This window comes from Canis lupus, chromosome X (genome assembly GCF_003254725.2).
Source record: "Canis lupus dingo isolate Sandy chromosome X, ASM325472v2, whole genome shotgun sequence".
Classification (NCBI taxonomy): Eukaryota; Metazoa; Chordata; class Mammalia; order Carnivora; family Canidae; genus Canis; species Canis lupus.
Window position 1 is genome coordinate 120,841,582 of NC_064281.1, and position 15,698 is coordinate 120,857,279.

The 15,698-nt window shown below is 37.4% G+C and overlaps 1 protein-coding gene and 1 non-coding gene across 3 annotated transcripts in view; both read right to left on the reverse strand.

The window, feature by feature from the left end:
• The window catches only part of GABRA3 (gamma-aminobutyric acid type A receptor subunit alpha3), a 309,468-nt gene that overhangs the window by 82,086 nt on the left and 211,684 nt on the right, over positions 1-15,698 (reverse strand). The gene's annotated exons all lie outside the window — the stretch shown is intronic.
• On the reverse strand, positions 10,458-10,562 carry LOC112668602 (U6 spliceosomal RNA). Its single transcript, XR_003141734.1, has one exon. It is a non-coding gene; the product is annotated as a U6 spliceosomal RNA (small nuclear RNA).

Here is a 15,698-nt window from a genome sequence, read left to right on the forward strand (position 1 = left end):
AATTCCATATATGAGTGAAATCATGATAATTGTCTTTCTCTGACTGACTTATGTCACTTAGCATAATACCCTCTAGTTCCATCCACATCATGGCAAATGGCAAGATCTCATTCTCTTTGATGGCTGAGTAATATTGCATTGTACAAATATATCACTTCTTCTTTATCCATTCATCTGTTTATAGACATCTGGGCTCTTTCCATAGTTTGACTATTGTGGACATTGCTGCTACAAACATTGGGGTGGGGATCCCTGGGTGGCGCAGCGGTTTGGCGCCTGCCTTTGGCCCGGGGCGCGATCCTGGAGACCCGGGATCGAATCCCACGTCGGGCTCCCGGTGCATGGAGCCTGCTTCTCCCTCTGCCTGTGTCTCTGCCTCTCTCTCTCTCTCTCTCTCTCTCTCTCTGTGACTATCATAAATAAATAAATAAAAATTAAAAAAAAAAACATTGGGGTGCATGTGCCTCTTTGAATCACTAGGTTTGTACCCTTTGGATAAGTACCTAGTAGTGTAATTGCTGGATCATAGAGTAGCTTATAGTAGTTCTTGAGGAACTTCCACAAAAACTCTGCTCTCCAGAGTAGCTGCACCAGTTTGCATTCCCACCAACGGTGTAAGAGGGTTCCCCTTTGTCTGCATCCTCACTAACACTGCTGTTTCCTGAGTTGTTAATTTTAGCCATTCTGACCAGTGTGAGGTAGTATCTCATTGTGCTTTTAATTTGTATTTGCCTGATGCTCAGTGATGTTGAGCATCTTCCATGTGTCTGTTGGTCATTTGTACATCTTCTTTGGAAAAGGTCTGTTCATGTCTTCTGCCCATTTTTTTTTGTAACCAAAACTTTAATCCCAAGGATTTTCACAAACATATTATAAATGACAGCATGAAAAAAATATTGCAAAAAAAAGAAAAGAAAAGAAAAGAAAAGAAAAGAAAAGAAAAGAAAAGAAAAGAAAAAAATCTTGCACAGTAACTCAAAGTTCAGCTCTACAATGTACCCTGAAGCAGGACACTGGTGTCTTGAGTAGTTTCAAATCACCAAATAGAGAATGTTAAAAAGAACTGTGTGTTCATATACAGCAATCACATAAGAAACTTATGACCTAAAGCAAAGGTAAACTAACTTTCTTGAAACTTCCAATTCTACACCAACTGGCCAATGCCTGCCCAGTATGAAAACTAGTTTTCGTTTGTTTGTTTTGTTTTTACCTCTAATATAGCTTAACAGTGCAGCTTAAATTTTTACCTGCTGGCTTGTGCTCATACCAACTTTTAAAGACTGCTTCTTCAACTACAGCTGCAGAATATACCCCAGCTATGTGAAAAACTCTTCTTTAAATTTCTGCCGGCTTTGTTTTCAAAATATTAAATGTCAAGCTTTAGCTGTTCTGCCCATTTTTGACCAGATTTTTTTTTCGGATGTTGAGTTTGATAGGTTTCTTATAGATTTTGGATACGAGCTCTTTATTGGATAGGCATTTGCAAGTATTTTCTCCCATTCTGTAGGTTGTCTTTTAGTTTTGTTGACTGTTTCCTTTGCTGTGCAAAGCTTTTTATCCTGAAGTTCTAATAGTTCATTTTTGCTTCTGTTTCTCTCACCTTTAGAGATGTGTCTAACAAGAAGATGCTGCCTCTGCCTTCTCCTCTAGGATCTTGATGGATTCCTGTCTCACATTTAGGTCTTTCATGCATTTTGAGTTTATTTTTGTGTATGGTATATGAAAGTGATCCAGTTTCATTCTTCTGCATGTGGCTGTCCAATTTTCACAACATAATTTGTTGAAGAGACTGTCTTTTTTCTATTGGATATTATTTCTTCCTTTGTTGAAGATTAATTGACCATTGAGTTAAGGGTCCACTTCTGGGTTCTCTATTCTGTTCCATTGATCTAAGTGTCTCTTTTTGTGCCCATACCACACCATCTTGATGATCACAACTTTGTAATACAGCCTGAAGTCCTGATTGGTGATGCCTCCAGCTTTGGTTTTCTTTTTCAACATTCCTCCGGCTATTCAGGGTCTTTTCTGGTTCTACACAAATTTTAGGATTGTTTATTACAGCTCTGTGAAAAATGCTGATGGTATTTTGATAGGGATTGCATTGAATGTGTAGAATGCTTTAGGTAGCATTCTAAAATGTCTATGCATTCTAAAATGCATAGACATTTTAACAATATTTGTTCTTCCAATCCATGAGGTTCAAATGTTTTTTTTTTAATTTCCTTCTATCTTCCTCAATTTCTTTCATAAGTATTCTATAGTTTTCAGAGTACAGAAACTTCTTTGGTTAGTATTATTCCTAGGCATCGTATGGGTTTTGGTGCAATTGTAAATGGGATTGATTCCTTGATTTCTCTTTCTTCTGCTCCATTGTTAGTGTATAAAAATGCAACTGACTTCTGTGCATTGATTTTATATCCTTCAACTTTACTGAATTCCTGTATTAGTTCTCGGAAATTTTTTTGGTGGAATTTTTTGGTTTCTTTACATAAAGTATCACATCATCTGTGAAGAGTGAAAATTTCACTTTTTTTCTTTGCTGATTTGGATGCCTTTTATTTATTTTTTGTTGTCTGATTGCTGAGGCTAGGTTTTCCAGCACTATGTTGAACAAGAGTGGTGAGAGTGGAAATCCCTGTCATGTCCCTGACCTTAGAAGAAAAGCTCTCAGTTTTTCCCTGTTGAGGATATTTGCTGTGAGTCTTTTGGTTTTGTATATGGCTTTTATGATGTTGAGGTATGTTCCCTCTATCCCTACATGGTAGAAGGTTTTTATCAAGAAGAGATGCTATATTTTGTCAAATGCTTCTTCTACATCTATTGAGACAATAATATGGTGCTTCTCCTTTCTTTTGTTAATGTGGTGTATCGCATTGATTGATTTGCAAATGTTGAAACACCCTTGCAACTGAGGAATAAATACCACTTGGTTGTGGTGAATAATCCTTTTTTTAAGATTTTATTTATTTATGAGACAGAGAGGGAGGGAGAGGCAGAGACACAGGCAGAAGGAGAAGCAGGCTCCATCATGTAGGGAGCCTGACACAGGACTGGATGCCAGGTCTCCAGGATCACGCCCCGGGCCAAAGGCGGCACTAAAGCTAAACCACTGAGCCACAGGGGCTGCCCAAATAATCTTTTTAAAGTACTATCGAATCCTGTTAGTGTCTTGAGAATTTTTGCATCCATGTTCATAAGGGATATTAGTCTATAATTCTCCTTTTTAGTGGGATCTTTGTCTGGTTTTGGGATCAAGGTAATACTGGCCTCATAGAATAAGTTTGGAAGGTCTCCTTCCATTTCTGTTTTTTGGAACAGTTTCAAAAAATAGATATTAATTCTTTTTTTTTCCTTCCCTGGATCCATCCAAGCATTTTATTTTTTTATATTTCTCCCATTTTTTTGGTATATTTTTTATTGGAGTTTGATTTGCCAACGTATAGTATAACACCCAGTGCTCATCCTGTCAAGTGCCCCCTCAGTGCCCATAACCCAGTAACCCTGTCTCCCCATTCACCACCCCTTGTTCATTTCCCAGAGTTAGGAGTCTCCCATGTTCTGTCACTCTCTCTGATATTTCCCACCCATTTTCTCTCCTTTCCCCATTAATCCCTTTCACTATTTTTTATATTCCTCATATGAGTGAAACCATATAATATTACTCAGCCATTAGAAATGACAAATACCCACCATTTGCTTCAACGTGGATAGAACTGGAGGGTATTATGTTGAGTGAAGTAAGTCAATCAGAGAAGGACAATCATGGATTCCATTTCTTTGCTGGTTATGGGTCGGCTTAGCTCTTCTATTTCCTCCTGTTTCAGTTTTGGTAGCTCATATGTTTCTAGGAATGCACCCATTTCTTCCAGATTGCCTGATTTGTTGGCATACAATTGCTTATAATATTCTCTTATACTTCTCTTATACTTTTTCTTCAGTGTTGATTATTATCTCCTCTTTCATTCATGATTTTATGTTTTCTTTTCTTTTTGATAAATATAGTTTGTGGTTTATTGATCTTATTAATTCTTTCAAAGAACAAGCTCCCAGCTTTGTTGATCTGTTCTACTGTGTTTTTTTAATTCTATATCATTGCCCCTTTAGCTGTAAATTTAGGTTGTATATTTTCGACTTTTCTTTTTTCTTAAGGAAGGCTTGTATCACTATATACTTCTCTCTTAGGACTGCCTTTGTGCTATCTCAACAGTTCTGAATTGTCATGTTTTAATTTTCATTTGCTTCCATAGACTTTTAAATTCTTCTTTAATTTCTGGGTTGACCCATTCATTCTTTAGTAGGATATACTTTAACCTCCATGTATTTGTGGTGCTTCCAAATTTTTTCTTGTTGTTGACCTCAAAAGTTTTATAGCATTGTGGTCTGAAAATATGCATGGTACGATCTCAGTATTTTTGTAACAGTTCAGCCCTTATTTGTGATCCAGTATGTGATCTATTCTGGAAAATGTTCCATGTGCACTAAAAAAGAATGTGTATTCTGCTCCTTTAGGATGATTGCTCTGAATATATCCGTTAAGCCCATCTGGTCCATTCAAAGTCCTTATTTCCTTCTGCTTAGGTGATCAGTCCATTGCTGTGAGTGGGGTGTTAAAGGCCCCTACTATTATTGTAGTATTTCAATGAGTTTCTTTAATTTTGTTATTAATTGGTTTATATATTTGGCTGCTCCCGAGTTAGGGGCATAAATATTTACAATTGTCAGATCTTCTTGTTGGATAGACCCTTTTATTATAATGTAGTGTCCTTCATCGCTTACTACAATCTTTGGTTTAAAATCTAGTTTGTTGGGGTGCCTGGGTGGCACAGTTAGTTAAATGTCTGCCTTCACCTCAGGTCATGATCACCAGGGTCCTGGGATCGAGCCCTACTTTGGGCTTCCTGGTTGGTAGGGAGTCTGCCTCTCCCCCTGGCTTGTATACTTTCTTGTTCTCTCTCTCTCTCTCTCTCTCTCTCTCTCTCTCTCTCAAATAAATGAATAAAATCTTTTAAAAAATAAAAATTATTTTGTCTTATATAAAGATGGCTACTCTAGCTTTCTTTTTTAAACATTTATTTATTTTAGAGAGAGAGAGTGTGTGTGTAAGAGAGAGCAAAGTAGTTTGGAGAAGGGCAGAGATGGGGGGGGTGAGGGAGGAACAAACTCTGCACTGAGCAAGGAGCCTGATGTGGAGCTCAATCATAGGACCCTGAGATCATGACCTGAGTTGAAGGCACATGCTTAACTGACTGAGCCATCTAGGTACCCCTCTAGCTTTCTTTTGATGTCCATTAGCATGATACATGGTTCTTCATTCCCTCAGTTTCAATTCAGAGGTGTCATCTTTGGGTCTAAAGTGAGTCTCTCATAAGCAGCATATTGATTGGTCTTTTTCTTTTAATCCAACCTAAAATCCTATGTCTTTTAATTGGAGCATTAGTCCATTTACATTCAGAGTAATTATTGAAAGATATGAATTTAATGCCATTGTATTACCTGTAATGTTGCTGTTCCTGTAGAGTGTCTCTGTTCCTTTCTGGTCTTTATTACTTTTGGCCTCTGCTCAAAGAATCCTCTTTAATATTTCTTGCAGGACTGGTTTAGTGATTATAAATTCCTTTAGTTTTTGTTGTCCTGGAAATTCTTTTTATTTTATTTTATTTTATTTTATTTTAATTCATGAGAGACAGAGAGAGAGTCAGAGACACAGACAGAGGGAGAAGCAGGCTCCATGCAGGGAGCCTGATGTGGGACTCAAAGGGCTGAAGACGGCACTAAACCACTGAGCCACCCGGGCTGCCCAATGTCCTGGAAATTCTTGATCTCTCCTTCTATTCTGAATGACAGTCTTGCTGGGCAAAGTATTTTTGGCTGCATATTTTTCCCATTTAGCACGTTGAATCTATCATGCCAGTCCTTTCTGGCCTACCAGGTCCCTATGGACAGGTGTGCTGCCAGCCTTATGTGTCTACCCTGGTAAGTTAAGGACCTATTGTCCTGAGGTGCTTTCAGGATTTTCTCTTTATCTTTGAAATTTGCAAGCTTCAATATTGTATGTCAAAATATTGACCTATTTTTATTGATTTTGAGGGGGAGGTCTCCATGCCTCCTTGATTTGAATGCCTATTTCTTTTCCCATATTAGGGAAATTCTCAGCTATAATTTGTTTAAATAAGTTTTTTGTCCCTTTCTCCACTCCCGATCTTCTAGGACTTCTATAATATTGATATTACTTCTCCTTATGGATCATTGGGTTCTCTCAGTCTCCCTTCATGATCTAATAGTTTTCTTTTCTTCTTCTTTTCAGCTTCCTTATTTTCCATCATTTTATCTTCTAGATCACTGATTCACTCTTCTGCTTTGTTCATCCTCATTTTCATGGCCTCCACTTGGAATTGCATCTTGGCAATAGTGTTTTTAATTTCAGCCTGACTATATTTTAGTTCTTTTATTTCTACAGTAAATGATTCTCTAGTGGCTTCTCTGCTTTTTTAAGCCCAGCTAGTAACTTCATAATCATTGTTTTAAATTCTAGTTTAGACATCTTACTTATATCCATATTTATTAAATCCCTGGCAGTGAGTACTCCCTCCCGTTTTTCTTTTGCAGTGAATTTCTCCATCTCATCATTTTGTCCAGAAAAGAAAAGAAGAAAGAGAAAACGAAAACAAAAAGATCAGTAACAACAGGAAAAAATAAAAACTAGATCCTGGATACATTTTTGTCTGCATGTCAAAAAAAACCTAAATCCCAAATTAAGAAAGAAAACCATATATACATTCATATATATATATATGAAATACAACGAAAGGAAACAAATAAGAACATATACATAATGTATTTATAAAAATAAAAGTTTAAAAATTAAAAAAATTAAAAAACAGGAAAATAAGTGAATAAATACTAAAAGACTAAGGAAGGGGATCCCTGAGTGGCTCAGCGGTTTAGCGCCTGCCTCTGGCCCAGGGCGTGATCTTGGAGTCCAGGGATCAAGTCCCACATCAGGCTCCCTGCATGGAGACTGCTTCTTCCTCTGCCTGTGTCTCTGCCTCTCTCTCTGTGTCTCTCATGCATAAATAAATAAAATCTTTAAAAAAATAAAAGACTAAGGAATAAATATACAAAGAATGCTGTATACAATTTTCCCCAGGAGCTGAAGCTTTGCAGTCCTCTATGATCAGTAAACTTGAAGTGAGCCAGTTGATTGTCCTGGTCTTCTGGGGGAGCAGCCTGTTGTACTGACTCTCAAGTGGACTTGGCCTATTGCAAATGCACCTCCCTTGCACAGAGGAGGGCTCAGGGTAAGCGGCTCTGGACATGATGCCCTTTTGTTCCCAAAAGGCTTTCAGCAATGATGAGTGGGATGACTATGGTGGTGCCCCACTTTGTAGCCCTGGAGCTGAAAGTTCATACCCTCCACGCTTCAGTGAGGCCTCACAGAAAAGCAATCAATCACTCTTGTCTCTGAGTTTCAATCAGAACTCTATGTTCTCCTGCCCTATGACCAAATGTTTTTATCTCAGACACATTACTGAGTTTCAAAGCTCCAAATTTTATGGACTCCTGTGGCATGGACCCATACTGTTCTTTCCAGGGGAGAGAAGGGGGTATCACCACACTTCTGCCTTTTGCTGGAAACTGCCTAGGAAAGCAGTCACACAACTGTGTAGCAGTTCACAGTTTATAGCTCTGCAGAGCAGAAAGCTGGCACCTATGCTTGCTGTTTTTACCCAGCTTCCACATTTCTGCCTGGGAACAGTGCAACACTTAGATGCCACCCATTCTTCTTGTGACGCCAGGGAACTTGAGAGCACACCTTGTGATGCCAGGGAACTTGAGAGCACACCTGGGATTCCACTCTGCTTCATCACCTGAGCACCTTTGAGGCCAGGATGTCCCCCAGTGTAGCAGACTTCTAAAGTTCTGGGGATGCCTGGGTGGCCCAGCAGTTGAGTGTCTGCCTTTGGCTCAGGGCATGATCCCAGGGTCTGGGGATACAGTCCCACATCGGACTCCCTGCGAGGAGCCTGATTCTCCCTCTGCCTGTGTTTCTGCCTCTCTCCCTGTGTCTCTCATGAATAAATAAATAAAAATCTTAAAAGTTCCGATTATGCACTCCACAACTTATAATACTTTGCAGTAGCCTTCTTAAGCAGGCTTCCTCCTCTACACAGTATCCTCAGCTATATCAACCTAGATTCAAGCCTCCACATCTCGTACCTTCCAAAAGATAGTCATTTTTCTACATGTAGACTTGCAGCATTTCTTTTCTCAGATCTCCAATTGATTTCTCAGGTGTTCAGAGTGATTTGATAACTATCTAGAAGTATTTGAGGGATGAGACAAACATAGGGTCCCCCTACTCCTCCACCATCTTAACACTTCTCCCATTTTTTAAAGATTATTGATTGTCCACCATCTTAACACTTCTCCCATTTTTTAAAAGATTGATTGATTGATTGATTGATTTTAGAGAGAGAGAAAGAGAGCACACGTGAGAGGGGTTGGGAGAGGGAGAGATCATTTTAAGCCAACTAAATGCTGAGAGCAGAGTCTGACATGGGGATTGACCTCATGAACCTGAGATCACAAGAGTTGGATGCTTAACCAATTGTGCCACCCAGGAACCCCTCCCATTTTTAATTTTTTAAGCTTCACTTTCTGGATCAGTTCAATAGGGATAATAATGCCTATACTGAATAGTTTGCGAAGATTAGAGATGTTTTACATAAAGCGTCTGGCACATAGTAGGTGTCCAACACAAAGTATTAGTTATTATGTTAGAGTATTATCACTCATCTTCATCCTTGCCTTCTTCCAATCTACCTTCCACATGGTTTCCAAAGCAATCAATCTGTCTAAAATGCAAATCTATGCCATTCTCCTGTAATAAACTCTTTAATGGATCCCTATCACTTTTATGCCAATGTAGCATTCCTCTCCACCTGAGGTCACTTCTCTGCACTTTATTCTATGGTCTGGTCATACTTAACTTCCTTTCATTTCTTTAGTGTATTATTACCACCACCCCCACACACACTTCATCCCCCTCAACTTTATATTTGCTGTCCTTTCCCTCTCTGAAACATGTCTTTCCTATATTTTAGTCTAATTTATTTCTACACATCGTTTATGTCTCTATTTAAAAGCAATTTCCTCTGGAGCTCTATCAGTTAAGCATCAGACTCTTGATTTTGGCTCAGGTCATGACCTCAGGATTGTGAGATCAAGCCCTGCATCAGGCTCTGTGCTCAGCAGACAGTCTCCGTGAGATTCTCTCTCCCTCTCCACCTCCTCCCTCACACTCTCTCTCTTTCTCTTAAAAAAAAAAAGATTTCCTCTGAAATTCTTTGTGGATATTCCCCCACAGACTCCCTTCATTATCCCTGCTAGATGCTTCCATAGCACTCTGTAACTCCCTGATTTTTAAAAAAGATTCTATTTGTTTATTCATGAGAGACACAAAGAGAAAGAGAGACAGAGACATAGGCAGAAGGAGAAGCAGGCTCCATGCAGAAAGCCTGATGTGGGACTCGATTCTGGGACTTCGGGATCATGTCCTAAGCCAAAGGCAGACGCTCAACCACTGAGCCACCCAGGCGTCCCTAGCTCCCTGATCTTATTCTATGTTATCATTATGGTTTAATTGTTTTTCCCACTAGAATGTAAGTTATGTGAGTTCAAAGACCACATCTATTTTTGCTCACCACTTTATTCCTAGTACCCAGAATATTGTTTAGATGTCATTAAGCCCTCTAGAAATGGTTTTTGGAAGAATAAATAAATGAAACCTCTAACAAGAGATATGAATTTTCTGATGCATGACGTCAATTCATGAATACCTATGTTTGTGCATGCTATTTCCTCTGCCTGGAATACCCTCCTATACCTTACCTCATCTCTCAGCTGCTTAATAATTACCTATACCTCCTTCAAGATTCAAGATACAGGATTAATTGGCTCCTTTATACAACTTTCCTTGCCTCTATATAATTATGGATGATCCTTACCCTGTGACTCCATCACATTTTGCACCTCCTTCAGTTTAAGGGCTTTTATATTATTGTGCAGCTATATGTATACAATGTCTGCTTTAACTACTATACTGTAAGGTCATTAAAAGCATAAGCTGCATCTTCTTTATCTCGTAGCTCAGCACACATCCCAAAGCTTTAAACATAATAAGCACTCATAAATGTGTTGAATGAATAAATTAAATCTAATTAAATCTAATTTGGATATTAGATTTAAAATCTAATAAAATGGGATAAAATCTAAATCAAATGAGTACTTATCCCTCCTACTCAAACAATCAGTGTAACTTGCTTTTATTGCATTATATATTATGGACATTTATGTACAATATATATAAAGAGCAATACGATGACTATATTTACCTATATCTTCATCAATAAATGTCATTAATAGAAATGAGCTTTTCCTATATATCCATGTATGGAAAAAATGTAAAACACTTACTGAACTTATATATCATCCTAATCTGGGCTCTGTTCATCTCCTTTGTACTGTTTCAATTTTAGTATGTGTGTTGCTGAAGCAAGCACCAGGTAATGAGCCTGCATTTTTATGTTTGTTCCGAGGTTCCAAGATGAGGTTTCATTCTAAACTGTCCTAGTTACATAGCTATGCAATCCTTGGTCAGATTTTTCTAAGAAGCTGACCTTCGGTAGCTTTCCATGAAATCTAGGTAAGATTTCCAAGGGTCAAAATAATAATGATAATGTTATAGAATAACACTACCTGAAAAATTCAAAGTGTTCTTTTAGGCCTTATCTAATTCATACTTTTCATCTGTCTGTAAGACAGGCAGTAGCTACATTATTATCAGAATAAGAAAGTAGATAATTTGTGTCTTGAAAAAGTCACTAAATGAATAAATTGTGGGGCCATGAATAGAGCCAAGCTTTAATATTTTCAGTTTTGAACCTAGGTCTTCCTCCAGACCCACCTTCCTGGATCCATAGTGAATCATCTACTATGTAAGGGAACCAATGACTTTATCATGCTTCTGAATTTCTGTGTTTCTTTTATTCTGTACTTCAGAATAAACACAAGGGCATCCCACATAGAATCCTATTTTATCAAACTCCACTTTCTTATCCAATTCAGAATAGAATGAAGGACTCAATGGTCATCTTCTTCCCATTCATCTAACTTTATTATCAGGTGACTAATCCTTTGATCTGCTTCATCTTCTGTACTCCTCAATCTTCGTATTTCATCATTTTTCTATCTTCTTCATATTTCAACATTCCCACTCTCCCTTCTTTCTTCTTTTCTACTCCTCCTCCAAAACTCAAACCTATCATTGATCCTTTTTCTTTTATTATTCACTCTTTCCACTCTCCTGTTCTCATTCACTCTCTATTCTTTCTCTTCGATCTTCCTGCTCATCACTTTCTCTTCATTTTCTGTTTTTTTTTTAATTTTATTTAAGGGAAGGAGGGAGAGAATAAGAATAAGAACAAGAGGAAGGGCAGAGGGAGAAGGAGAAGCAGACTCCCTGCTGAGTAGGGAGCCTGACACAGGGCTCAACTCCATGACCTGAGCCAAAGGCAGACATTTAACCAATTGAGACACCCAGGCACCCCTTTGTCTTCATTTTCTTATATCTTTTTACCCATTCATATCTAATAATCATCCTTATCCGTCTGTCCAACTACCTCATTCCACAATCCCCTCCTCTGTTTATGTATACTCTGCTTCATTCTTTCAATAACTTTGCACACTCCCATCTCTTCTTCAAACTCTTTTGTGCACTTTGTTACAAGTATGTCTCTCTTATATTTTTCCACTTATGCCCCTAATTCTCCTTCATACATTATCTATTCATACTTCTACTCTGTCCCACCCTCCCTATCTCCTTTTCCATTTTTATCTAACCTCATATCCTTTCATGCAGTGTTGAGAAGAGGTGTCCCTCTTCCTTTATAAGTAAAACTTTCAAGATACTTTTGATACCATTCCACTTACAGTTTTCTCTGGCAACCTGATGTCAGTAGAACTCCATTTCTACTATATCTTCAATCTTTCTCTTTCTGCTATCTCATGAAAAAGTGCCAGTATCTGCATTCAAAAAAAGCAACTATTTCTTTTACTTCTGAATGTATCTATTATATATTCATCCTTTCATTTTTAAACAAGACTCAGAAAGTATTGTTTAGTATTTTCACTACTTCTATGTCAACTCCTAAAAACTCACCACTGCACTAAATACTACATTGAAACTGTGCATGTGAAGAATACCAATGTTTTCCATGTTGCCAAAACTAATACATTTAATTCTCTATATTACTTGATCTCTTTGTAATAATCAACAATGCTGTAAAAATGTACAAATAATGGTGAATATCATGAACTTGCAGCCAAACTTGTAGAGTATGAATGCTGGCTCAACCATTTACTCCTAAGTGATCTTAAAATTTTTTCTTATCTACCTGTGTCTCAGTTTCCTCATCTGAAAAGTGAGAATAATAGTACCTATTTTACCTATCATTCTATTTACAGAGTTGTTAGTTTACAAAAGTGAAGGGATAAGAACGGTGCATGGCACATTATAAATACTATATTGATGTTAACTATTATATTTGTGCTATTACTGGTGTTGTTATTATTATTGATCAATGTCAGCTTTTTTGAAACCTTTTACTCTTTGATATAATTTCAGTCAAAATGGGTCAGGTTAGTATGCACTAACAAAAAAAAAATCCCCAAATCTCAGTGTCCTCAAACAACAAAGATTTATTACTCACTCATACTATTTGTCTATCTCAGGTTGTAGGGAGGGGCACTATCTTCTGTGTCATCTTCAATAGGGGCACAGAATGATAAAGCCAAGGACATCTGGCATAATGTTACTCACTGTGGTCAGGAACATGAAAAAATATGTACTACTCTTAAAAGCTTCCCATCGTCCCTCAGAACTGATACATGTTATTTCTAGTTACATTTGGTTAGCCAAAGTCATCTACACATGCCTAACTTCAAGGCTTTATGGAAGTACAATACGACCATGTACACAGAAGAACATGAATTAGAATAAAAAGTAGCAGTACTGACTATCAAACTTAGCTTCCAAGATACTGCACACTAGAGGTTCTATCAACACCTTTCTTAATTTTTCTTCTTGGTCTCCTTCACAGGTTCCTCTTTCTCACCTTCTGCCTTAATGATATGATACTACACGATTGGATCCTTGGCATGATTTTCTTCTCACTCTGTATACTTTCCTGAAATGATCACATCCAATCCCATGGTCATCCCAATATACTAACAATACCAAACTTTACATCTCTAGCTCATATCATCTCCTGATCTTAAGATTTGTATATCCAAATGCTATAAGACTTCTATCCCTGGATAACCACAATCTTTTAAGGCTTGTCTTGCCCAAAATTAACCTTGCAGATTTATCCTATCTAAATTTCTCCTAACTTTTATATGATCTGCCCCAGTTTGTAGCACCATCTTTCATCCATGTTATTTGGATACTTGACTACCTTGACTCCTATACCTCCTGTCATTCTAACAATGGCTCTTTTTACCATTTCTTCAGCGTCTCTCTCCTTCTCCATCTTAATCCACTGCTCTGAATTAGAACTTTACCACTCCTTGCCTAGACTATTTAAGCTGTCTGCTAACCAGTTTCCATAATTCCAGTTTTGCTCCTTTCATTTTTTTCATTTATTTTTTTGAAGTTTGATTTGCCAACATATAGTATAACACCCAGTGCTCATCCCATCAAGTACCCTGTTCCTTTCAAATACATGCTTTATACAGTAACTGGAAAGCCATATATAAAATAAAAAACTGATCACCTCATTCTCTTGTTTCTATTGAAGGAAACAATTCCATTTCTTACAACTGCTCACTTGGTTTTCTCTGCCTAGAATGTACTTCCTGTCTTTACTCCACTTTACATCTATAATTATTTTGAATACATTCTACTTACTGAATAGTACCAAAATGAATGCTAATACTAATAATCAGGTGCTCTATACACACACACACACACACACACACACACACACACACACACACACGTAAATATGTACGATCTGGAAAGAGATCAATAAAATATATGTGTTGATTTTATTGACCCTTTCTCCAGATTACTCTTCCCTTCTTTTCACCATCTTTTCACCCATTTCTATTCACTTTCTTTTCTCCATCATTATCTCCTCTATTCTCATTTCTCCTCTAGTTTCTCAGCTCCTCCTGTCTAATTCAATTTTTCTCCAAGTATCCATTTGCTATCCATTCTTCTTTGCCTATCCTCTCATCTACCAAATTCTTTCAGAAAAAAACACTAATAAACAACAAAGTTAATATAATGAAAGACTAGCATATGGACAAGGACACTTCATGTATTCACCGCATATTTCAGTTTCATTGTACAAAATAACAAATACTCAAATTTAAAACAGCCACAGAATATGCACTGAAAAATCACATTTCTCCATTCAATAATATGAATCCAGTTACTTAAAACTGACACTCATTCATGTATGAGGGATCTTCAGGATAACTGTCAGTACAGGAGCTAGCAAAAACATAAAACAAGAACCAAGGACTTTTTTTGGTGTTGGAGCAAAGAATATTATGGAACTGGAAATGTTTTTAAAGTCATTATTTTTGAAAGCAAAATTATATGTAATACATATAATTGTGTATGTGTGTATATATGTGTATATATGTATATGAATGATTTTATTTATTTTAAAGATTATTTATTTTAGAGAGAGAATATAAGAGGAGGGAAAATCTCAAGCAGACTCCCTACTGAGTGCAGAACTTGATGCATGATTCCATCTCATGACCTTGAGATACTGACCTGAGCCAAAACCAAGAATTGGATGCTTAACTGACTGAGCCACCCAGGTGCCCTTGTATATAAATGATATTTATAGGAAACATTCTGGGGTGCCTGGGTGGGCGGCTCAGTTGGCTAAGTGGCTGCCTTCAACTCAGGTCATGATCTCAGGGTCCTGGGATTGAGGCCCGTGTTGGGCTCCCTGCTCAGCAGGGAGTCTGCTTCTCCCTTTGCCCCCTGCCCTGCTTGTCCACTCTCTTTCTCTACCTTCCTCTCTCTCAAATAAGTAAATAAAATCTTAAAAATAGATGAATGAATGAATGAATGAATGAATGAATGAAACATTGTTAGGTTGCTTGGAAACCTCATTTACATCAAACTCCTCAGCATTCCCAGGCAATGTGGCATAAAAGATGTGTTGCTGTAATTTTGGATATATTATATATAACATTGTATGCTTCAGAAAATATCCTTCATTATCTCATTTGATTCTCACAATTCTACATCACAGGGGAAGTTTGTTGCTACAGTTAAATAGCTTATTTTGTCACAGTGTTCTGCCTGTGTATACAGCTATGAATCTATATTTACGGGTCCTTGAATGTGTATGTTTATGTGTCGGTCCATATGTGTCTCTGCATATGCATACATTTTATACATCATGAACATATATCTCTGTGTATCTGAGAATGTTCATATGTTCAATTCTCTATTTATTTGTATATCTATAATATATGTCTGTGAACATGTGTACCTGCAAATATGTTAAGAACTATATACCTACATGTGTTTTTCTAATCTGTAAACTTGATAGAACTTTGTTTGTTTTTTATAGAACTTTCAATAGATAGCCTAAAACACTGCTTTC